Raw genomic sequence first — 27,223 nt, forward strand, 5'->3', positions numbered from 1 at the left:
CAAGTTCCTTTTTCTTCCTTCTTCTTCATGGGTTTGGGAGGTATCTTGCAATTGGACAGAAAAGTTTGCCTCGCAGGCCTTGAGGGATCAATTATTGCGTTAAAAGAGAAAATAATCTAGGTATAATTTCTTAATTTGGTTTAGTTTTAGTTCAGCCTTAAAATACCTTGAAACTGTACATCTGTGGCCATTTTTGTGCTTTTTTTCCTGCATGCAGAGTCTGGTGCAGACAGTGTGCTGAAGTTTTGATAAGATAACAATAAACAGAAGCAGAAGACTGAAAAAGTCCAATATATCTCTTTTTCCTGACATAGAACTGCTCCAGGAGGGCTTCCCTCATCAAGAGAGACCCCAGGGAGAAGCCTAACATGGGGCCAGCGAAGCCCTACCAAACAATATGTATCTATATACATATATATGTGTATATGTATGTGTGAATTGTTCACAAAACCTGGATGAAAAGTGGGTTGAAAGCCATATACATTTTAGTTTCATTGAGCTTAAGAATTCCTGTGGAAACCTAATATATGGCTATGCTGCTGGGTCAGCATATCTGAGTGCCACAAATTCCACCTGAAATTATTCTCCATGAGTACTGTTGCAGATTTGTGCTCTGAGGCTGTGCAAAGCACTTGTTTGGATGAGCTGGTGGCCCCAGAGAGCACAGGGCATGTTCTCTATGGGACTGTATTTATACAGAGCTCACCAGGTTTTCCATTTGACTTTTTATTTTGAATAGATATAACTATGCTGGATTTAGAGCAGCAAGAAACTCCTGGGTTTGGTAATGAAAATACAAGTATAGATTTAATCTACCAACAGGTCAAAGATCTGAGTCCACACAAATTATTTATATTTTGGCCATAATCACTGTCCCTTTCCAGCAGTCATGCAATATCCTCTGTATAGAATGGAAACACTAAGAAATATTGTACTCCAGTGCTTGTACCCTCTCTAATAATGGTTCAGGAACATGCTTAAAATAATGGGTTAGGCTGCTTGAGGGTTTCTAATTATCATTATCCATAACTTTTTTAGCCATAGTAAGGATGTTTTCCACTTTGTAAAACTGTACTTTCTGGCTTGTTTCAGTGGTACTGCAAGACCATAAAGTGGTAAAGCACGGCTGAACTATTTTGTTGGATCTTGAAAATCCCTAACAGCCCAACACAGGAATTAAAATTTGTTAGAAGTTTAAACAGACATCTCTCTTGCACTGCCTTCCAGCCACCAGAGGCAGAGAAGTATAAAGATTTTTAACTTCATTAAGAATTTTTTTTCAGGGAAGAAAACCAGAAATGCAACAAAACAATTAGGTGATGAGAAATTAAAGTAATTTTTATATGACAAAGGTCTTAATTTGCAGAAATCAAATGAAAATAAAGATCACAATGAATTTTTTATACTATGCAATGTGAGCTACCTCTTTTTAAAAAAAAAAGAATTCTCTTGTATGAAAAATATAGATCGCTTTGTATTATAGCTATGAAAAAAGTTAATTTAAAATATATCAGACTAAGACATTTATGGAAGGAAAACATAGTCACTTGAAGCTCAACTCAGAGAACTTAGTAGCTGTGGGAGAAATTGAAACACACCTTTCTCAAATAGTTTGGCATCTTATTATTTCTGAATGTGGAGGGCCTCCATTGTTTTGGGGAAAATGCAGAAATGGAAGAAAAGTTCTTGACTAAAAGTTTACAATTTTTTTTTCCAAATCGCCTTACACAGGTGTAAGTTTTTGTCTGTCATGAAATTAGGAGCTGAGTACTGCTTTGAAAATACTGAAAAGCTGTGATTATTCATCTCTATGCATGCACTTTATCTGGCTTCCCAAATTTAAAATTACACTGTGTTAGTCTCATGGAAAACCCCAGGAAACACATGGAGAACGAGAAGCAGCACGTCTTGCAAAAGAGATAAATTATACCATACAATGTATTTGACTTTCATAACATACTCTTACATTCATACCTGGGGGGAGGAGGGCCATGGGAGGGAAGGCTTAGATCCACCTTCTACAAACAGGAATACCAAACACAATCAGTGTACTCACCCTACACCAGTACCTGTTTCCTGGCTCACAGGCTGTTTCCAGGCAACTCACGCATGCTTACCTCTTTCCCATTATTCATACACTGCAAACTTTCCAGTGTATTAACCTGCAATCTTTCATCTCTCTGTAAAACCTGCCTCACAGCCCTTGCATGCTTGCCACAGTCTTGAGTGCTTTCCCTAACTTACATGTGTCAAAAAATCATCCTTTTAAGATTTTAGTTAGGTTGTCTAGCTCATGCTTGTTTTAATTAGTTTATCACTTGCAATATTCAGCTTTCCTGCCGTATAGCTACTAGTCAAAAGGCTATCTTAATTATGTTAATCAGACTTTCCCAGCTAATACAATTAACTATAATTAGCTGATCCCTTTCCTCCTACACTTTGTTCCCCCAGGGGGATTAGAAGTTATTAAATAGATGAATACCCAATCCCTCTTGCATGACTATCCCCCAAAAGAGCCCCAGGGCCAAAAGGCAGGAGCTGCACTGCCCAAGCTCTTGCCTGACCCAGCCTGAATGAGCAGCAGAAGACCCTTGAAGAAGAATTGACTAAAAATGTGCCTTCCATTATAATCACTTACACGGAGGATGGAAGTCATGGCAAGGCATTCTGCATAATCATTAACACGTTTTAAATCTGCTGTGGATTTCCCTGCAGTACTGAGCTGGTGATTGTCATCAGCTCTGCTGCAGAGGCACAGGCTGCAGATGCACACACTGAGAAATTGCTGCACAGCTCTTTTCTTATTCGTACTGCAGACAAAGCTCCCCTTGCAGGTATAGAGCTGATTGCCCACTGCCTGGCATGCACAGTAGTTCTGTACAGTCAGATGAGTCACAAAGCTGCATTTACAGTGAATGAGTTGCAGAGGAATCATGTCCCATCTGGCATTATTGCTCTGTCACTGTTTTGCCAGGAGTAACCACCACATTGCTAAAGCAATCCTCAGAGATCTCAAATGAGATTTCTCTATAAGTACTGTCCCCACCTGTTGCACAGGCACATTGCTCACCTCCTAGAGGTTCCAAATGCTTTGTACAGGCTTATGATGCTGAAGGCATATGTAGGATCTACATAAAAAATATATTGAAGAGGTAATTTGGCTGCTCTGGATGACCTGAAAATACACGATCCAACAACACAATAAAGCTTTTGAAAGCCTGGTATAATGGAATAGAGAAAAGAGGTGAGCATTTCTCAAAAGCATGCTTATCACCACAAAACAGAAGTACCTGCAACTTACTGACAAATAGAAAAAGTAATGGAAATTACTATTAAAAAAGGGAAATATAAATGAGTAAAAGTAAAAAAAAATGTGTGACAGGAGCAGTCCTCAATTAGCAGGGATAATGGTAGATGACAGAATAACCTATTTAAGCATAAACTCAGCCTTTTACTGACACCATTCCTCACTTCCTTGCTTTTATATGCTCAGTGTGCATACAGATGAACACAGTAGGTATAGTGACACAGTGCAAGATCTGAAAGTGTATATCTGCTTATATCATCCTGAGTCACATTCTTTGCATATTTTAGAATTCCAATAATTTTTGCCATTGTGACTGTAAATTCAGGCTGCTGACAGTGAAATTGTAAATAGCCATGCTCCAGGGACAGAGAGCCTACTCATACATCTCAGCCTCAGGAAAGAATTTCAAATTGAAACCACAAACTGATTTGAATACCTACTGCCATCCTTCATTTGGGTATTTAATGACAATAAAATTATGCCTGTGACCTCTGTAAAAATGACAGTTCCAGGTTCAGAGTCTACATGTTCCAAGGCTTGGGTATTGCAAATATAAATGCTTATTTTCATGGACAGCTTTACAGTATTGCAGGGAGAGGATTGAAGGAAAGTATGTCAAATGAGACTGCAGCAAAGAAAGAAAAGATCAACAGATCTTACAGTGGTAGGGATGAGTTAAACACAGTTATACCTTGAGATTGTCTAGAGATTAATGAAGAGCCTAGAATATTTGCTGAATATATGTCTCTCTGTATATTTCTGTGTTGAATTCATGATCTTGTTTCTTGGCAAAATGGAAAGACACTTTATATATGAAGGAGATAATTTTTTGTTGATAAAACTGATACTTTAAGAATCTAATCCAAGAATCATTAATAGTCCAGACATATTTCTTTTGTAAAAAGAAAGAACCTTCTGTATAAAAAATTCTCAATGATTCAGTTAAAATTGCTATATATGCACTTAGTTTCTATTGCTTGGTGTAGTGCTTACCCTTCTCCTGGTTCTCTAGTCTGTAATTTTGGTGGTTTCACTCTTGTGGTGGTGGCAGGGTGTTTCAGGGGGTTGTTGGCACCTGAAGTCCTCCACTAGTAGGAACTTGATGATCATCTTGCTGATTTCTTCATCCTCATGTTAGAGATCCATGTGTGGTCATATTTATGTGTTTATACTTATGTTAAGCTAACATTCTTTTACATCTTCCTCTTTCTTATTTGCCTCTGTATCCACATTATATTCATTATTTATTATATGGTACATTTTACATATGGATTTAAAGATATTGATTGTTGCTTTTATAGTCTATGTATAGATATATGTAAACCTTTATGTTTATACATCACTCTCTCTTTTTGCATTTATATACAGTAATTAATACTGTTTTCTATGTTGCATTTTTTGTAGACTTGCAAGTGAATGCATTTGGAAGATTGAGACAGTTTTACATTTACACTTTTTTTACATTGCTTCTGTGTGGCAAGCATATCCCAGCAAATAATTCCTTCCACTTTTGTCTGGGAAATTACCCTGTATTCCAAATTCTTTAGATGTAAGTTATAATTGCTGGGGTTTCATTAGAATTGTCACAAGCAGATCTAATGGAATCCAAATTAGCATTAATGGATTTTAGTTTATCACATGCAATACACACTTGTGAATGAGGCTAAAAGTATTTTAATCTGATCTGTAAACTTAATTTATCCTGAAGAGCAGATTACATTAATTTTAGCTTAGTGGGAAAACATACATACACAGATGAACTTTAGAAATAAATCTCTAACACACATCTTAGATGTTTAATATCTATGTGAGAAATGAATCTCTTGCAAGGGACTGTGTAGTTTCAATGCAACTTACTGTTTCCATTCACAGCCATAAACACTGGGACACAATGAAAACAGAATTTGGCATTAAAGCACAGCCTTGTTATAGAGCAGGATGCACTGCAATTGTCAAAGCCTTTGAGTGTCACCATGATTAGTGACAAAGAGTAGAACAGTAGCAAGATGTGCCATAAATGGGATGCCAGTGAGATGGAAGTTACAGATTGGAAGCACAGCAGACACAGCAAGATAAAAGAAATACTAATGCGGGAGTAAAGTGAAAACAGTTTAATTTAAAAAAGCAAATCTGGAAGCAGGGGGAATCAATACCAAATAGATCTGTGAGAGGAGCCTGGGAGAAATTACAATAGATGTGCCAGAGCAGAAGGACAGTATGGAGGAGGCACCTCTTCTCTAAGACAAGGTTACAGACATATCTTTTACCTTTCCATTTGTCCCCTGTATGGAAATAACTTGGCTCTCAGGTTTGTTTGCAGTGATCTGAACATTCTTAAGCCTTATTTCAGAAGAAAGGAGCCACTTTATCAAAGAGTACTCATTAAAATGTGTAAAGCTATTCTGGCTTCTTTGAATGGAAATACGTTATAAAATTATAGTCATAGGAATCTATTCTATATTCATTTCTAGAAGTAGTGAAGGCAGCAGATTGAAGGGGGGCAATGGCAACCAGCAATAGGCTGAGGAGCTGCTAGAAGCATCGTAGTCAGCATCAGAAAAGAATGCATTTGTCTATGACTGTGTTGCAGAAAGTTTCCCTGGTACCCAGGTAGAACAGACTTCTTGAGTGCAGCGTGTCCTCTTGGTAGCTAACTGCATGTCCACCCCTGGATGACAAAAACTGTGCAAAAATCAATGTTGAATAAAAGTAAGTGGTAGAAAGCAAGAAGAGACAAACAAACAAACAAACAACAACAACAACAACAACAAATCCACCAAACCAATAAAAGCACAAACAGAAACAAAAAACCCCAAAGAAACCAGCAGAAAGTCACAGTGTGTTGGGAGGAAGGGGTTAAAAGTGAACAATTTTGTGAGGAGAATGATAGGTTTGCTCAAGTGACCTTGCAGCTGGGAATGCCAAGGCTGGAAGAATAACACTATGGGAAACCATCTACTTTGCCTACCGCTCTTTATCCTTTGTCTGTTTTGAGAAGTAGAATTTCTGTGCAGAGATAACACAGAAATAACACAACCATGGGAAGGATTGCACATGTACCAGGCCCTTTTGATATGTGAGGCTGGGAGTGGCCTGGGCACTTTTTGCCCCTTGCTACAATGGAATAAACTTAGCAGTGTGTGTGTCTGCTTTATCCAGAGTGGTGCTGGAATAAATTTACTTTTACACTTCAGCTGTGAGTTTTGGCTGTCTTCATTACATGCTGATATTTGGTTCACACCATGTACCAGCAATTCTGCTCTGTACAGAAATCTGACCCCTAGCAGGAGTTTTGGAAAATCCTGCTCTGTACATTAGGTATGTACGTGACTTTACTAGTGGAAATTGAATATTTTATTAACAATGAAATAGGCATGGCTGCAATGAATTATATGTGGAATTCCTGTTTTACAGTAAATTTTAAGCATAGGCTGCAGCTTTTCCATCAATACAGGTGTTTGACTCCACCCCTTTTGTCAATTTTCTTTCAAATTGGAGAGCAAAGGGGAAAAACTCACTAAAGAATATATTATTATAATTCTCTGAAAAGGCTGGCATTCACTGGAAAAATTAAACTATGATAGTAGTATGAATATTTATGGATATTGTGCATGAGTATAGCAAATATATGTTTATAGTTACAAGTATAGATATACATATATATAAATATTGATATAGATATACACAAGTATAGCTATACATATTCATATATGTACATATAAGAATATCAAAAAATAATCATATATAAATTAATTTTTATTAATCATTCTTACTCTTTCTCTCTTCTTTAGGATTCTAGATATATATCTTTTTATTTAGCTTGCTTTCTGCTATGTAGTTTGGAAATAAAATTTGTGAGAATCTCTGACTTGTAACATTTTTTAAGGCAGATGTATTAGTTGTATCTAATACTAGAGTATTACGACTAATATGGATTTTTCTGTATTTTGTTTTTTAATGACTCTGTTATTATAGTTATTATATTACAGTGTAGTAGACCAGTTTTGTGTTTTCTCTCAGCTTAAAAAAAAAATTCAATGTGGTGATGGCCTTTTGGTAATCTAAGAAATTCTCTTTTCCTACTCATTATAAGGACAGAGGGCAAGATTGTGTATTTTGAAATATCTTCCAGGTGGAAGCATTTGTAGCTGGAGATGAAATAGGGACTGTGGGACTATTTACCCCTTAAAATTATCTCTCCATTTGCAGGAGATAGTGACTGTCATTCAACAGGTCACAGTTCAAACTTTTTCGAGTTGTGTCTCTAGTTTTGATTTGAGCAGGGAATAATTTTAACTGATCTTTTATTTGTATTACCTAGCAACCTTCTGCTTTCTCCTAACCACTAATAATGTTATCCCTTCTATTTTATTGTGGCAGCTGGCTACAGGCAAACAAATTATTGTCAAATTGAGCATGAATATATTACATATAGTCATTACTTCAATACTTCCGTAATTAATAATGATAATCACCAACAGTAATTTAAAATCCCAAATAATGTATGGCAACCTCTTTACATTTGAACTCATAATGCAGTTTCTTTATCATTTCTCTTTGTAAATGCATCATCAAGCTGAAACTTCAGCATTCAGTTTCCTGAATAAAATGTTTTGAGCATGCTCAGCTCTCTCTATTCTTTTTCCTCTTTTGCATCCATACACATGGAGTAGGATCTCATCAAAGACATATAAGAACACCATGTGAAAAAACCTTGCACATTGTTAAATTTACTAGAGGATGCAAAGTTACTTCTTGGTGAAATGCAAGCCTTCCTATCACTTTAAAAAGAAGTGCCCAGGTGCTGCCACCTAATAATTCCCTGCTTTGTCTAATTTGGGGATTTTGGTTTCAAGTGTCAGAAATTTGATATTATTATTAAAAGTCATTAAAAAATAAAAAGATGGTAACAGTCTTGACAGCAGATACAGGTAGTGTATTCTTGTATTATTTACAGTGGTTTGGAATACTGGTGCAGCATATTTGTTCTGGAAATTAGATATAGGACTGTATTTAAGTTTAATTGAAGACATACACTGTTAATTCTTTCATTATTGTTTTAATGAAGAAATAGCAATGCAGGTTAATTTGCTGAAGTAAGGCTATTGCAGATTGAAGCTGACTGGAGAGGAGTTTATAAGCATCAATACATTTAATTAAATTTCATGTATAAGTGAACTTCTATACTTACATATTTGTATGTTTGGGTTATTGAGCCAGTAAAATATTACTTGAAAAACAAAATTGCTCTATCACTGGCTATCTGAATTATTGTCATATCCATTTATTTGAACAGAATCAAACCAGGTCTCAGAATCTGCACAGAACATGTGTCCAAATGATCTGAACCAGACTCTTTAGCTCAGAGTGCTAGAGAGTGGAGGAAGACCTTTATGCATTAAAACAACTCAAATAGCTTTGTCCTAGGCAGTGGTTTCAGTAATCAAAACAAATATTTTTCTTGCTGTACTGTTGAAGATTTGGGTGAGTCAGCAGCCATGCACTAATTAGAATTCACCATCAAGGACTGCAAAGGTCATGACTGGAGCAACATCAGTCCTCACTCAATCTCCAATATCGAGCTTTCCTATACAGGTAAAGGTGTCCTTTGCATTTTTGCTTAAAAAAATTTGGTTATACACTGCAGAAACAAAAGAAGGGTTCAGTGAGCTGTTCTGAGAGAGCAGCTGAAGGAGATTGCACCAGAATGACTTCTCAGAAATGTCTGAAATTCACACCTTCAAAATAAATATTTTGAAATACTTCAAATAATGAAGTAGCAATACTTAAAAAATTTATATTAAAGAGAATGTTCTGTTTACAGCCCTGTTCTATTTACTAATCAATATCAAAATCTATATACAGCAAAATTTTTCTTGGTCCTGGGTATGTAAAAACCCTGCAAAATAAAGAATATCTGACTTGTCTGTGCTTTGCTATTTGATTTGCTAATATTAAAATATATTGCATATTAAATCTTATGTTTACTGTTTCTTCCATTCCGTAGAATTTCCTAAAATTTAGCATTTGAAGTCTCTTAGACTCTTCACACAAGTTTGATCCTAAATGCAGCTGGGCATTGACAAGGTCAGTAAAAGCCTTGCTGGCCTGGGCAGCCATGCACAGGAAGGAGCCCCAGGAGCAGAGAGTGACAACAGCACAGGCTCAGCAGCAAGGACTTGCATCTTCCAGGACCTGAGCAAGATAAAGTCCAGGGATGGCAACCAATGCCATCAAGGGTTCAGTGATTGACAAGCAAGTCCATACTGAGAACAAGCCAGAAAGTCACATCAGCAGATTAAGATCCTGATCACTGACAACAAGCAAAGTTGCAAAATACGTCAGACAATGAACAAGGACAACTGGACTGTTAAATCATAAAAATACTTATGACTCACTTTCGCTGTATGTTTTTAATTCTGGAAAATGACAAAGCAGAAAATGATAAAATTAATAATATAAAATAATAATTATTATTTGTTTTATTTCTAATATAATAGTAGAAATAAAGCAATAGAGAAATAAAGTCCCCAAAATGGGAATCTACATGATTTTCAAAGTAACTTACTATATTCAACTTTATTGTCACTTAGGAAAACTGATGTCGAATTTTGGTTCCAGTATTGTACTCCTGATATGTAGACTTTTGTAGTGATTTTAATTTCTCATAATCATGAACAATCACTTACGCAAACACATTTTTAAGCCTGTGGTTCCTTTTGGCATTTCTGGTAGTTTTCTCCAAGAAGTTGCAATTTCTGAGAAGTCATAATTCAAAGCCTTATATCTGGCATATTTTATTTCTGTAGCCATGCTCTACTCTGATGACCTAATTAGATAAATTTAACAAACCAGTATGCAAACAGTCATGCAAAGCATGCAATTTTTGTATTTTGATGATGATATTCTTCTTTCCAAGATGTTGTAAAAAATTATTTTAGAGATAACCATAGAAAACAATAAAATAAAAGATTTTAAAGAAAATGTGTGCTATATGACTTGATGTTTTTAGTCTTTTTGCTTGGCCTTCCTTTTCTTCTCCATGTAAAGGCAAAATGGTTTGACTGTGTTATTCATATTAGCACATACTGATGTAATTTTAGTTTTCATTTTACTCTCTATATGGGATTTCTGTGGCCAAAGGTCTTTAGTGGTGTAGGTGGACTGCTTTTGTAGCCTGAAGTGTTGATGTTTCTACTACTAATTGGTTTTCATGTTTACTTCCCCTGAAGTACTTAAGAATGGATTTGTATCATCCATCTCTAAGTAGAGAGGAAATGTTTCAGCATTAACTTTATTACATTTCTAGCTCCTTCCCCAGTACTTGTCCTTACCACCTGCTTGGTTTCATACTGTTTGTTCTCTTTGCCTCTTAATTTAAGCTTGCTAATCATTTGTTAATCAGTTTCAGTGAAGCATCCCTTGCATAAAACCTCATCAGCTACCTCATTTACCTGATCTTATTGAAGTTTCTCCACCTGTTATCACCTGGCTAAACTTCCATTTTGTTTTGTGACTGAGAATGTGGGCAAGGAGATATTCAGTTATGTGACCACTAATAGGAAATAAAAAAAATTAATTTGAATTGGTACAATGAATAAATGTTTTGCCACTTGAAAAAACAGAGTCCAGTTTAAATTACACTTACAGGCATCTGTTTGCTTGCCAGTTTAGCTGGATATGACATTCAGGTACTATAAATGCATGCAAAAGCCAAATCAAATATATGTAATGAAGTATTCAGAAAGACTATCCACTCCAAATAATCTCTAGCATTAGAGGATACAAGGCAAATATGCAATTTAGTACTATTATGTTTATTTGCATTTTAGTTCTTTGGTTAATAATTATTTGTGCTTCTCATCTTACACTGAGACAAGAAATAACCAAGCTATAAAAAAGGTCATAGGTTACGATGTCAATATATAAAATTGTCAGTTTTGCAGAATTCTATAATTTTCTTTGTACAAGACTATTTTTTCCTTTAGGTATAGTTAAGTAAAGTTCTTGAAACAGCTGTGAGATTATTTTTTTAAAGATAAACATTGCACTGCAGACTTGAAAAAGTAGTCCAATGAAAGTTTCATAGGTTTTGTAATATTTTAAAGAGATTAATTTTTGCCTTCTCAAAGTTATTAATTAGAAGATTTAAGCTACTGTGTCATACTCACATGGACAAACTCTACAAGAAATGCAACAGCAATACTACGCAAAAAGGGTAGTTATGTGAGTACAAGAATTTAGTTTTTACAATTTAACCCATCTATTGCAGGAGAGTACTATAATTATCATAAGATTTAATCTCTAAACAACATATTACTCATGAAGACTGTCAATTTCTTGCTGTGGTGAGTGGACCTATTTTTTTGACTCCTCTGCAAAAGCTGAGTAAATGTTTTGCACAGTGCCTTGCCAGTGTATTTTTCACACTCCAGAAATGGGAACAATTTAATTTGCATGGTAGCAGCAGTTTTGGCCCTTTCTTTGAACTATCCTGACAAGTGTAAAATCTCTGTGAGATCGTAGTATCAGAATTGAAACTCACTGAATTTCTCAAAATGCCAGTAAAATAAATCAATTTTTATTTAGATATCTGATTAGATAAGCAAGTTTTTCTCAGAAAAAGACCAGTGTGGAAAATTTCCACAAATGAAAAGTAGTGAAATATCTTATATTCCTACCTAAATTTTAAAGTGTTTGCTTATCTTATCTACCAGAAATGAATTTCAAATTATTCTAATCTGATATCATATATAATTCAGACTATAGAATGATTTTATTATTCCTATATGAAATCCAGCATTCCCTAAGTGCAAAGCCTGTAACTCTACATGTTCAAATTTCATATAAAATATGAATTTCTGTGAGTTCTGCTGGCAACATTCTGCATAAGACTGATTTGTAAAGTTCTTTTCATGAGGTCTACATAGTTATAATCTGTATCTTTACTCTAATGGGCATCTACAATGTCATCTTCCATCAAGACAAATAGTCTTGACTTGCAAGTCAGAGAATTTTTCTCTTAATTCTAGTTAGTTCTGATGGTTAATAACAGTGTCAATTAAAATAAGACTTCCCTAATTTGAATGTGCCTTTCAGCCAGTAATTTTTACATAGTTTTCTCTGCTAGATCAACAAATTCTTTGAAAAAAAAGAAATTCATATGTTGAAGAAGATTTGATCCATTATGTGCAAGACCTTCCAGCTAAATTAATAGAGTCAGTAAAATCTGTCTTAAAATAAGACTTTTTTCCTAGCCCTTCAATTTGTGGTTCTCTTCTTATTATTGTCCATCACTTTTTAAATATGATTCTCATAACTGAATTTCATTCTTCATTTATGTACCATCTTTTTTTTGTGTGTGTGTTTGGTTTTAAATTAAAGACATATTTCTCTTCTTTATTATAGTTCTGTTTATACTTCAGAATACCATATATCCTTGACAGGTCTGTGTTCTTGCTGTGCAATGTCCATTTTGCAGATCACTATTATGTCTTCCTTTATGAGTTAGATCTGAGGGAATTTTTAAAATTTATTTTTTCATTGGTAGTTCAGAATTTAAAATCATGTCAAAATTAATGTTAACACTTAAAGAAGCTGCTTAGATAGATCCAGTGTATTGCTTCTTACATAAAACTCCAGTTGGTCCCCCTTTTTCAAGGTAATTTTGAATACTATGTGCTAATTATTTAAGTCTGTACAACTGCAAATCATGCTTTGGCAACATGTCGGTATATTAAATCTGTAGTTGCCTCTGTCAGTCCAACTTGTAATCTCATTAAAAAAATTAAATCATTTTTATTTTATAAGACCTGTCCTCCATCATGTGTTATTGATTGCATTTATATTCCTCTTAATTTAATTATGTATTGATTGAGTCACATTGGTTTTCCATTCTTCTGCTCAAGGATGATAACATGGTAATCATATATATATATGCATTTAATCTGGGTTCAATCTACTGTCTCCACTGGGACATTATTAACCTCTTATCTTGAGAACTTTCACTTCTGTTCTGCTATTGATGTAGTTTTCTATTAATCACTATTCATAAATAATAAATAGAAGGAAGCTGGACAGAGCCCCTGCTGAATGTTTCTGAGCCTTGTGTTCATTTATGTTATTTAGACCTGCTAATTTAAGAAGTCTTAATAAAGAAAAGAAACAAATGTGAAGAGTGACATTCATACGATTGGTTTTTATTTGCTTAAACATCATCTTTGGGACTTTCGTCAGGATCCTCTGTCCCAAAGAAAACATCTGATTTATGAACAAAATGTGATCACAAGATCTTTGTTACCTTGATCACAGCAGATATACAACAATTATTTAGAGATTGTTGGCATGTTTTTCCAGCTGGTCTCAGATCTCCCTCCTACTTTCCTGTGAGACACAGGAAATGCTTCTCTACAATAAGCATTTTCTATTTCTGTTGCATAGAAATGCACTTGAACTCCATAGAGTGTTCTGAACTCTCTTATTGGCAACATTAATTATTTTCTCTTGATCTTGCTCAGATTGTCCTGTAACCAGGGCTTTGAATTGGGCTTCCAATGCTCTGCCAACAGCCTCCACAACGCAGCAAAACTTCCTCCTTCAGGCTGGTATGAAAGGTTACACATCTTCCCAGCTGCCCCTGGTCTGTCATCACTGACACAGAGCCAGACACAAAGGGGAATGGGGACAGAGCTGGGTGGGTGTAGTGGGTTCAGCCTGAAAGAGTTTCTTGCTTCTTTACAGACTGCCTCTCTTTGATCCTACCTACCAGTGCACTCAGTGTTCCTAATTAATGCAGTCTATCACTACAACCACCTCCACAATAAAAATCTTTACTGGTAATAGAACAAATTTTGTGTTCTGAAGGAAGCTCAGTGTATCTGAGGGACAAAGGCTCAGATATTAACAGGAGAGACACAGCTATCTAGATGTACCTTACCTGACACTTTAAAAAATAGGTGTTTATGTATGAACCATATGCACCTATGGTTGCAACTATATAAATCCATTAGAAATGCATCTATTAATCACTTGTTTTTCTGTTTGTCATTTCTACCGCAGGAATGATAACATATCACTTCTCCATCTGAAGAAATTTTTAGCAGACCACCTCTCAACCAGGTGAGAAAAAAGTATTTAAAGTGACTAGTAAAACAACTTACAGTTTCTATGCAGTGAGCATTGCCCCTAAAACAGGGGCAATGAATGATCACAAGTTTTGATTGCATAGTGATAGTGTTGAACTACCTAAACCATTTGAATTTATCAAGAAATAAAAAAATCCAGAATTTTGTTTTTTAAATTAATAGAAACAAACAAACAAATGAAATTTGGACATGAAATTAATAGCAGAAAACTGGTTGTTTGAAGATTCACTAGAAACAGATACATCAGCATTCTTCTAATTACATTTTTACAGAGTTGTCACAATAGTGTGGTGGTTTAGATTTTCAAATCAGTAAGGCTACTATTGTATTTTCTGCTTAGTATTTGTACCCATCAGAGCACAAATTCATAGTACTTATCCATTTAGTCATTTCATTGCTAACACCAAGAGAAAAAGAACACCTGAAACTTGCAGTTCTTCTCACAATGGATGTATTTTATCCTTAAGAGTACTCAAGCTTTAAGTTCCATCATTGCATTAATCCTTCATTTCTACAACACATTAAAAAGTATTCATTTCATATAATTTGTTATAATTAGTTGGTGTAAAAGCTAAAGTTTAAATACATGCCCCCAAATCATTGAGTACTGCCCAAATCTTTTTATTCTAGTAGGATGTGCATGTATCACTTGAGAAAAATACTAAAAATGTGAAGTAGTCCAGTTATGATGCTTAGTTTTCTATATCAAAAGGAAAATGTAAGCCACTAAAATTAATTCTTCCATCAGAATTATCATGTGATGCCAAGCTCTAAATACAAATAGATGTGATATCATTAAGCTTTTACCATTTATGGTCCTTAAAATCTATATCCTAATCTCAGAACCTGGTGTGTAATACCACAGAATAAATCTACTTAATGAAAACATGCTGAGCTGGAGACAGTCCTCAGAGAGCAGAAAAGGTAAGTCAGCCCAAATATCTGATATAAGACTGATATAAAACTAATAAATAATAATATAAGATTATACTTATATATAAGTCTATATATATAATACATATAATATATATAAGTCTATATATATAGACTTTCTAATATAAGACCAATAAAAATAAGAGTTCTCTTGTGAGATTGGAAAGAATTACACTGGGTCACTTTCAGAGGCATTCTGATGAGTAAGGCGACTTGTCAATGATTTACTTGAATTTTTTACTTTTACTTGCATAGAGTGGTCTAGATTGGCTAGTTGTGATCCTGCTCTGTCCTTCCCAAAAGAGACTGCTCCTGGCTCCCAGCTCCCATTAAATTCATAATACAGAAGAACCCTCTTACAGAATTTTGCCATGTGAGGAGTTAAAAACTCCTATTGCATGGGAACTCTGTGGGAACTGGGAGTTTCCAGACTGTGAAGATGCCCTTGGCCACAGTCCTTGTATTTTGGAACCACAGCTTATGGATCCTTTGTAAGCAAAGAAAAGTTTCCATTTGCACACTGAGTGATACTAAAGTAAAGCTGACACATCTTAAATTAGAATAATACAAATAGCCACATCTCCAAAAGCAAATTCATGAGAAGATGATTACCTTCACACCTTTAACAACCAATTGTTTTCTGACTGAAATACATTTTTGTCACATTATCAGCATCTTTTTAAAATTGCTTTTCATTTTTGGAGTATCCCTTTCATTTTAATTGCAGGTTATATATTGGATTACAGTGACAATATTTGTCATCCTTATTAGTCATTATGAAAATTATTTGTTATTTAGAATAATATGTATTTCCTCTAAAAGGTGAATAAAAGCGAGCTATATTTATTAACTGGTAATCTGCATTCAAGAATGAGGTAGTTCCATCTGCTTCAGGCTTGGGTAGATTTACAATTATCATCTGTGAGAACTCAATTCTGTGTGCTCATTTATTTAGAATTTTGGAGGGATGTAGCTTCATCCTTCTCTTTTCTTTAACAAGGTTGATAGAATTTGTAATTACTGATGGTGTCTACCTTCTTTATAATGTGCTGAGCTCATAGAAAATCTAAAAATAAAGAGAAACATGAAATTATAAACACTATTTCCATATAGAGATTAGTATATTTGCTTGATTTAATTTCTTTTAGCTCTTTAAATCTGCAAAGATTCTGCCTCTTCTATGAATTAATGTTTTGAAATGAGTGACCTGTGAATACATGAGGAACAGCCTTTAACCTGACAGGAATAAAGCTTCTGTAATTAGACTAACAAGGGAAAAGAAAAGAAATTTGAATGAAACTCTCTCATTTTCTAACAGGCATGGTTCAGGCAGGTTGTATCCTGTGGATTCCCACTGTCTGTGATTTGACAAGCTGTGGCTCTTGTTGAAGAGACCTCTTCAAAGGAAGCAGCAAATTTCTCATCTTCAGGTGCAGAAGCAACACAAAACCAATTCTAGAACAAGAAGAAAAAAAGTCAGATACAGAAATGAGGTCACTGAGCTGGTTCCAGCATCTCTTTACATCTCAGCAATGTGGCCACAGAAGATTAAGCACCAAATCATACTGCATAATTCTTTACCAGTGTCACCTTATCATTCTATTAATTCATAGTATGAGAGATAATTTTAAACGAATTTCTGTTTCAGCTTTTGTGCAAATGCCAAAGGAAAATAAAAGATGACCTTGAAACTCATTGAAAGTCATGGTTAGGGACTCAGGCCAAGTTAGAAAAAGTGCTTTCTCAGTACTTTTTCCATGAGACTTATACACTGGGAATTATAGATTATTTTCTGAAAAAAATAGTTGTCAGAGGTTTATGTTATGTTTAGGTTTGATACACACACATTCACTTGGCAGAATATATTTACTATTTGGTTTTAAAATAGCCACAACTTAGTTAAGGAATTCCACAGGAAATTTAAATAAATTATAGATTATTTTGTATATTCAACTTCTTTAAAGTTTTCCCCTGGAACATCAAAAACTTTTTTTTTTTTTTTTTTTTTTAGGGCAGCTGAAAAGTGGACTTTCCAGAATTATTTGAGATTTTTTTTTTTAATAAATCAAATTTTTTTTCTTATGAGGATTTTCATTTCAGTTGTATTTTCTTATTACTTTAAGTGTATGGGCAAGGACAAAATGAATCATATAAAATTATCCTGGATAAGAAAATAGAAGCTGTCTGTTAGGATTAACTCCTTCATGAAATGCCCATGGTGAAAATTTTTATCAATATACATTTTCAAACTTGATCGCTGCATTTATCCCTAACATCACTTGGATTTCAGGAAAATTTCTTACCTCAGTATAGAATTTTAGCACATGCTGTATTTGTTCTTCATGTCTTTATGCTTCCATTTATTCTAGTAGTGTTAATACTGCCAATATCCTTATCTAATATCCTTATTGTGCTATATATCCCAAGTAGTCGGTAGAGCACATCAAAATCACAGGTATAGGAGCTGATCTGCTGGCAGGACCAATAAAAATTTACTTCTGTTCATGATGTCCTTTTCTTAAAAGGCCTACTTGTGACTTTATTTTATTGCAAAAATTAGTTTAATTCTTACTCATCAACAGAAGGGCAACATGGCAGCTATATTTAATCTTCAGCACTGACAAATACTTAAAAGAGAAATGTCTGACAGCAAAGTGTTGGACATATCAGTCTAAAATACTGAACATTCTAAATGAGAAGTCAGCCCAAGTTTAATTAATTAAGCTCTCAATTTATTGTCTTTATCACATGTTTGTTTCCAAGTCTGTGTATATTCAAGATCTTTATCTAAAAGAGAATATTGTTGTTGCTTTTTTAAAATTAAGTAAAGAGAATACTAATTAAATCTATCTGAAAACTGGGGTGGATGTTTATTAATGCTTTGTGAGCATGTAATCTAGATTTTCAATGAAAAAGAATATTTGGTTTTCAATCAAAGCAAATTTGAATGTTAAATCTAATAACAGTGGTGAAGCAGATCACTGGCTACTGTTAAAAACACTTATGAAATTTGGGCTTTTCCTTGTGATACAGTTTTCAAATTAAAATTTACAATTTTTCAATGAATAATCTCCTTAGACAGACACTGAACTGACACATATGAAAAGAGAAAAATTGTTTTCTTGTCCATGGCACATGCAGCTATAGAGTTAGTGTAATATTTTCATTCTACCAATAAAATTACTGTCTGTTAATAGGGGAGGATGCTTACAGCTGATAGAGTATCTGAGACAGAGTAATTTGTTGCTTTCTCTTTCTGCTAAAATTAGCAGATAAGCTGACAATTAGTGTCATTTAAGTTTCTCTTTCTGTTGGTACAGATGTTTATGACTGTATTTAAATAGTCACTTACACCCTATTTGAAACTGCATTTGCAACTGTATACTTATATTAGCCCAGGTGAATCCACTGAAGGGTGAATAGTGATGACAAGAAGAATATAAAATGTGTATTTACTTCTCTACCTAGACAGACCCACAGTTATTTTTGTGCATTACAATTTGTAGCTCCTTAGACATGTCATAGCATAAATTTTCACCTATTTTTTGAATACATTTAGAAGGTATTATATAAACACGTAGCATTTCAATTGAGGGAAGAGAATTAAGTGACAAAAGCAATAACACACAATGCCTATGATGCAAAATGCACTGCTGTGCTGTGAGTACTTTGCTGTTACAAGGTTGTGTCAAAAATCGTCAGCACAACATAATCTTGTCCTCTGAGAATCTTGATGGTTTGGGCTGGGATTGAGCTAATTTTCCTGGTTTTTGTCTGGTATGATGCTATGTTTAGATTGTGTCACCCAAGCAGTGTTGATAAGACAGGGCTCTTTTAGCCACAGCTGAGCAGTGCCTAATCAGCGTCAATTAAGGTCTTTTCCTCATGCTGTACAGCCAGAGAGGATGTTGAGGGATGTGCCATAGGTTAGGAGGGGACATGACCAGGCAGATGACCAGAACTAAGCAAAGAGATATTTCACATCATAAAGAAAAAGGAGGATGTCTGGAGTTATGGAATTTCTATTTCAAAGTCAGTCACCATTATGCATGATGGGGCCCGGCTTTTCTGGGCTGCATAGCCATGGGAGGCAGTGAATTTCCTTCTTTTGCTTTGCTTGCATGTGTAGCATTGGCTTTACCTACTAAATTGCCTTTATCTCATCCCATGAGTTGTCTTGCTTTACCCTCTGTGCTCTCTTCCCCTGGAGCAGCACATCCTGCAGTGATAAGGGCTGTGGGGCAGAGATACATATTGGGGTTAAACCACAACAGGAGCTAACACGTGGGGTTTTTCACTCTGCTAATCCTTAAAGGTGGGTGCTCAGTCTGTATTGAGCCTTTCCATACCTGTAGATGACTCTGTGATCAGTGATGGAAGAAAGAAGCCTCTGTTTATACAAAGGATATCATTATTGTGTGCTGTCCTGAGCATGCTGTCCGAGTTAGCACTCCAGAAACACAGCACCACATTTTTAAAAGTGGTTTGAATGCTGCTAATATGCAACAAATATTGACTAATATTGTCAAAACTGTGCAACTTCTGCACTCTAACACACCTTTTGCCTGTGTTGGGGCAGAAATAGAGTCTCCCCCACCAATTTCCTGTTTTCTTAATAGCATATAATGTTTTAACCTCCACTTCTCTCAATTTTTCTTCCTTTCCCTATCTTAATCACTCTGCATAGTGAAAAGTCCATGTATTAAAAAGGCATGCTGAGGCTTTCTAGCCAAGTCTCCACTCAAATTAACCAGTCTTTCAATTCTAGTATGTACAAAAGAGAATATTGATTTCCCCACTGTCAGTAAGACTTTATTATGTGACATGGGGATGAAACAGATCGTAACATTGACAGCTGCATATTATAAATGGAATTGCTGTGAATAGTGAGAAAAACTAGAAGAAGAATTGTAAATGTCTTTACTTTTGGTTACCTAAACTGTGTCAGTTTATGATATTTAGTAGTCAGATAGCTTGTTAAAAAAAATCAATTAATATTCACAAGAATTCCAATTATACTTAGTTTAAAGAAAGCATAAGAAATCTAAGCATCTTTCAGGGATTGCTTTGGATGCTGTGGCATATGCTACTATCATTTTGCTTTTCAAGTACCATATTTACCTGCCCATGTCCTGCATATGCCCTAAAAGTAAAATTCCATGAGTCTTTCTCGATCAACAAGTAGATTATCCTGCAACAATCAAATAATCTTCCTTCTGGACTCAAAACTAGAGAGATTTTCTCTTCTTTCATCCACCTGTGAATATTTATTATTCTACTAGGTGAGTCTAACAAAAGTCTGATTTAAAACCCATTCAACTCAAATGAGGCTTTCAGATCATTTTAATGGGATTTGATGCTGACCCTAGGACTTTATGTCAGTAGACATTACTGAGAGCTGTAAGCATCCTGAAGAGATAGGCAGTGAAAACAAAGGAGCAGAGCTGAGTTTGCCTGTATAAAAAACTGGATGTTCCTGGTTTCACTAAGAGGTTTTTGTTTAGCTGCTACATCCGCTGATGCTGACTTTGGTATCTTACTCACAGGATGTCAGAACTCTGCTTATTTCTGTGTCTTTTATTAGCCTGCATTCTCTTTGATACCCACAAGAAAAGTTAAGATTATACTGTGCTGTAAACATCAGAGTGATAGTTGCTGGAGTAGCTGTCTAAGTTGTGGTTTGAAGATCCTTCCCCAAAATAATGGGAGAATATATCTAGCAGAAGTTTACAAAAAAACTCTAGAAAAATATCTATTGAAGCAAAGTATGTACTTTTTAAATACATATATATGTGTGTGCAAGCTGAAAAGCTCCAGAAGTTTATTATTGTTCATATATGAGCACATAAAATAATATATAGGCATTTAAATATTCTCAGTGTCCAAATAGAAACCAGTAATGCATGTTACATCAGGTCCAAATGAGTGTCGTGGAGATCCCCACAGGTCTGAAATATTTCTCCTGCTAAGAAAGTATGAGGGAGTTGATATTTAGTCTGAAAAAGGGAAAACTCCAGAAGGATCTTATTGTGGCCCTTCAGTACTTTAAGGGGCTTATAAGCAACACCAGTAAATACCTTTTCTCAGGGCCTGTAGGATTCTGTGTATTTATCATATTCCCTGAACTATGGCTCTGTATGTATGAGAAAATATGAATATAAGTAGAAGTAGATTTAAAAAAATATTTTAAGATGCAAATCTTGCATTTGTTCTTTGGTACAATTTAGAGCAAAAGACATAATTAGACTGGAATTAAGGATTGTCAAAGTTTGTTGTTAAATTTATGTTTACTCTAATTATTTTAATAATATTCAAGATAATTTTAAAGCAGAAGAACTAGAAAGTCTGTCAAAATAAATTTAAGTATGATCAACAAATACATAACATTAACACAAATAATTTCAGTCCTGCATTTTTGAATTTATTATTTCCTGTTAAATTTGAGATGTTTTAAATTAAATATTTCTTCCTTCTATTGCTACTGAAAGATGGAGCTAAAGTGGCTTATGTGGTCTAAATATCTTATTATATCAAATGATAATATGATGTATTTTCATTTATAAGTAATTAAAGGCCTGAACAAAAAATTACCAAAAAAAAAAAGTGTTAAAAATGGGGGATTGGGGTTGCACAATATCTCTGTAATATGGGCAGACATCAAATTGCAGTGAGGTCTCCTCCACCAGGATACTCCTTGGGATAAAAGGGGGCAGCTCAGTCAGGTTCAAGTGCCCTAAATCCAGCAGTAAAAGGAACTGCAGTTGTTGGGCTGGCCTTTGAACTTCCATGTCCTAGGGCCTAAGGTACAATAACTGCAGTAAAAAAAGGTGCAGGTTTAAATTTTTCTGTATCAATGTTCACTTCACAGACTGCTTTTTGACCAATTAGGGCAACATGTAGTCCATGACATGTTGTGGTTTCCAAGTGTTTTAGGCATTGAACAGGTCAGTTAGAGGTCACGTACAGTTTACACACCTGGATTTCCTTTCCTCAAATGGGAAGCAATTCCTGTGTTTCTTATCTTAGTGTGGGGCACAGCATGTACATGAGCCACCTATTTCCTCTAATTTAGATGTTTTCTTTGACATAGGAAATGCCTCAATGGATCATGCACTTAAAATCCAGCGTTTTTTACTTCAGACAAGATGATTTAATTCTCTAGACCTCTTCTCCTCTCTGTAATTTCCATTTTACTGTAAAGGTAGTGAAAGAGACTGAACACATAGTTTCCATGACTGAGTCTTACATTTCAAGGTAGAGTTTAATAAAAAAAAAATAAAAATTAAATGTCTTCTTCAGATTCACGAGGATGATTTCAAACTCCTAATAAGAGTATGCCAGCTGGCCTTGAATTCTACACTCAGAAATATGAAGTTCTGCAGGATGCTACAATCATATTTTTAAGCATTTTTCATATATAGGTAACAGAGACTAGAAGTATTTTCTATATTAAAATAGAGTATGAACAAGGTTCAAAACACTGTTTCTCAAATTTTTATTGTGCATATGTATGTGTGTGTCTTTGCACTCGGAATGTGAACCTCTATCATAAACATGGTAATTATTTCTCTTGGTAGGGCTATTATTGCTCTGCCATTTTATATCTTTGGAAAGATACCAAATCTTGTTCTATCTCTAGGCCTTAAATAGTCCATTATTCTTAATTAAATATGCTCTTGTTAACTGCATAAGGACAGTAACATAGCCTTTATCTTCATCTAAGTTCCTTGGGTTTTTTTAAAAAGCTGAATATGGTGAGTTTATTAGAGTTATATTTACTTTGAGGTTCTGTTTCATTACTAGAAAAAGTAGATACATACTTGGATCATTATTTAAGCTACTGTATATGCTGTTTTCCCTCCTGCATCTGACTCTTGCACTGAAAGAAGCTGAATATACTATGGAATAACACAGCAAGTCATTTTGTGTACAATTAAAATATTTCTGACCAGATTTCTTTCCTTCACCAAAGGTATGCATTAGGACTTTAATGATACATGAAGATGAATCCCAGTTGCAAATGCCCAAGACTTCATAATATTTTAGGGAACCTATAATTAGCATTTTGGAATTGTGTGTTCATCTCACAAGCAATCTGGTTCTCCTCCTCCTTCTTCCTGTTTTGAAGTCAATAGCTGGTGTTACACCAGCCATCTGCAGTTCTGCAGGCAGGTGCAGGGTCAGCATCACAGATCCAAGCATGAGGTTCAGAGAGAGATGAAAAAATTGCTAAGCAACTAAGAAGAATTTCCAGCATAATTAAAAACCCCCACTAGCTTTCATTTCTAAAAATATGCATGGGGTTTTTTTTTTTTTTTTTGATATTTTTTTTTTTTTAATTTGTCTGGGCATTGTTCAGAAGAAACAACACATGGACTTGCTTGCAAATTTAAACTGTGCAGGAATAATGAGAAATATATAAAGCTAACCATAAAACATAAGGAAAAGTCCACATGGTTTGTTGAAGACTTGTGCCTTGGAGTGAACAGACTATTCCCCAGTATTGATTGCCTGGGAACATGATGCTGCTCTCGAACTGCTGAGGTGGTGCAAGTGTCAGATAAGGACAGCACAGGAGATCAGGCTACTGAACTCTCAAAACTTTACACATTGTTGAACCTGCTCAAATTTCAGGTTTTTTTCTTTTTTCCACCTTTCTATTTCTTTAGTGGACTGAGTACTTCCTACAAGCCCCTCCACTTTCTGCATATTCTTCTCCCTTTAATTTGGACCTATCAGTGGGATTTTAGGCAAAGAGAATTAAAATAACACCATCCTCTGTGTAAATAATTATACATGTAACAAGTGCACCTTGGTTGAAATAAATTGTGTTCTCAGACCTGTCTTACAAGCGAGGGGTTCAGTGAGGTACACAACTGGAGACTATGCATTGAAAAGCACTTCATCTATGTCAGGCAAATATAATTTTAATCCAACATCTTCTGAAAATATTGCTATTGGGGGAAATCATGATTGTATGTAGGAAAATATTTTTTTATCTTTTTTTTATACAAAAAGTGATTTCAGGATCAGTTAAGTCTAACTAGCATTCACTGGTGAAATTTTCATGTGTAAAATATATTCTAGTTGATAATATTTATGTATCTAATATGATGAAAAATGTTGGTATTACTGCCTAGTCATATCAGAGCTTTGTGACCCTCCAAATTATCAGGGGTTTTACCATATAAAAATAACAACTTTGATTATTTTATGTTTCACTAGTAAAATCTCATATGTGAATGATATTATTAATGAAACATAGATCAATAATACTGAGCAAAGTATAAATATCTTCAAAATATTGTGATTCAGATGAAATGGAAATCCTGCTTTTTTAGGCTAAAGACAAGAAGTCTTTCTTAAAGATCATTAAATTTGTACATGCACATAATTAAATCATAAGGTGGCATTTTAATTTAGCAATTAGAAAGGTTAGGCAAGTCATCAATATCTTTTCTGTGAAAATCCTTGCTAAATGACACTGTTAGCAAAAAAAGAAATTATGTTCCAAACTTATCTTAACCTCAAAACTTGAACTGATGGTATAAATTTGTAATTATCTAGCCCTGGATTTGTTTTGTTTTTTGTTAGTTTGACTTTTTTTATTTTTTCTTTGATAAAGTTACTTGCTGTGATGTTTCTACAGCTATAACATAAGCAAAACATTAAATAAATCTTATTTTCTAATGTAAGGCATACCTTTAGTATATTGACATTGCTTCTTCATTTTCTCCTATGCATTATCTAATATATTTGAATTGTTTGATTTCCATTTATATGCTGATGTTTCAAAAGAATATTCATCCATACTGGAAATTTAGATGCTTAGTCATACACAAATTTTGATCTGCTTCTCCTTCTGCCTACAAAAAGCATCACTTTCCTATTTTAAATCTAATTTCCAAATTAAAATACCCTTTTAAAATGAGAATATGAAGGTCTTTTGAGAAGATGTAGTGTTTAATAATTCATTTCTTGTGTGCTCTGATGCCGAGCAGGAAGTGTTAAAAATTATTAATCCTGTCTGGCTACAAAAAGGTCTATTCTTAAGTCATTCCAGCAGGCAAACATAAGTGAAATTCTTGTGAGGAGTGAGCACAATAAATGTACACGGGCACCTGTTAGGACATGGCCTGGGGTTTAACTAACTAAACTGGCCATGAGAAGCTGCTGGACATGGCAAGAGAAATTGCTGGGTATGACAGGTAACAGAGGGAGAAGCTGACAAGTGTTATGGGCTGCACTGTGAATAATGGCCAGATTTTGCACATAGCTACACACCACTGAGGGGAGACATGGCCAAATCTCATAAATAATTGAAGGGTCAGCTGGGGATCTTTCAGAAGTGAGATATAGCAAGGTCAGCAAACCCTCAGCAGCTACAGTCTGTGAGATACCAAACTGGAGTACAGGTGTAAAAAAAGTGATTCCAGTAGGGAAAGTATCATTAACAACAAGGCGTTTATTTGGGATGAAACACAGGCAGAGAAGGGGAGGGATGCAGATAGATGGGGAAAACAAGCATGGGAAATGCAGAGCAGCTGGGACAAGAGAGGCTAATTGAAGGCAAGGAATGTGTTCTGCACCTTACTGCTGGTGGGACATGGCCACAGGGAGCCCCTGCAGCCCTGAGTCCTGGGTGGCAGATGCCACAAGGTCTGAGAGGGACAAAGGTCCTCTCTACATGGCCAGGAGGAAAAATTCCCTGAGTCACAAACTCTACCAGGTCTGGCTGCCTTCTACTGTAGGTTTCACATGTTAATCAGGATGAACACTAAGTTGTCTAATTCATCCTTAAAAGAGCCTTCAGCAGAAAAATGAGAGAACATTGGTTATTTGATGAGAAAAACAATGCATACTTGATGTAATGACTCTTACCATTTGTATTAAGGCACCTAAAATCATAGAAATTTAAATAGTAACAAATTATACAAAATATACCCATCTTATTTTCTAATATATCCACACTTGAAAGTCAATTCTGTACTAGGAAAAAAGCTAGGTTATGTAATTTATTATTTAAACAGGCCTATTTCTAAACCATATTATATTTTGCTGCTGGTTTCTGCTGCAAGCCAGAAATTAAGTTTGTGAAGTGTCTTAGGAGGCTGCAAAGTCTGACAGGAAACATTAATATTTTCTTTTTTTTTTTGCTATATGCAAGTATTTTGACAAATAGATTTGAAATTATATGGTATAAAATTTATATGTATTTATTACTCCTTGAAGGACAATTATTTTTTTATCATTTTACCAGAAAATTTACCAACACTGGTAAATTTTGTTTCCCTGATTATTTAAACCAGTCTCCAAGCACATTTACCTTCTATCCTGAACCATTACCAGCAGTATGAAGTAATTTGTAGATAAGTCATTCATCATTTCCTTTTATGTTTAGTGCAATAATATTAATCATGAGCAAACAAATTGAGTAATCACACAGCTCTAATACGTGATTCCCTCAGGACTCCTGTTGTAATTTACTAATTACAACCATGACACAATATTGTAGACTCAATCAAAAATTCCAGTTTACTTCTTTAATAATCCTTTAATTCCCAAGATGCAGCAGCAATACCTGGTCATGAACATGCCCCCTCCTTCAATGGAGCCTGCAAGGTTGACAGTGCCAGGAAAGAAAAAGACAAAGAGATTGTAGACGTGATCAAACAGCAAGTAACTTTAGTGTGGACCTTTTAATGAAGAATTAATGAATTTTTTCACCTTTTTCAGATAATTATTTATTTACCAGGAAAATAAAAACTAGTTGTTGCTTATGATCTGATACACAGTAGCTATAATGCTGAATAAAGCCTGAACAAAATAAAGCAAAGAG

At 34.9% G+C, this 27,223-nt stretch overlaps 1 long non-coding RNA gene across 2 annotated transcripts in view; it reads left to right on the forward strand.

Annotated features, from left to right (window-relative positions):
* The window catches only part of LOC116184831 (uncharacterized), a 153,446-nt gene extending 136,606 nt beyond the window's left edge, over positions 1-16,840 (forward strand). The window contains exons 2-4 of one of the 2 annotated variants that reach the window (XR_004149515.2): positions 14,366-14,425; positions 15,295-15,375; positions 16,703-16,840. This is a non-coding gene — a long non-coding RNA (uncharacterized LOC116184831). The remainder of the gene's footprint in view (positions 1-14,365; positions 14,426-15,294; positions 15,376-16,702) is intronic. The other variant, XR_013342090.1, reaches the window with a different exon arrangement.
* Positions 16,841-27,223: the final 10,383 nt, after the last annotated feature.

This window comes from Lonchura striata, chromosome 2, assembly GCF_046129695.1.
Source record: "Lonchura striata isolate bLonStr1 chromosome 2, bLonStr1.mat, whole genome shotgun sequence".
Classification (NCBI taxonomy): Eukaryota; Metazoa; Chordata; class Aves; order Passeriformes; family Estrildidae; genus Lonchura; species Lonchura striata.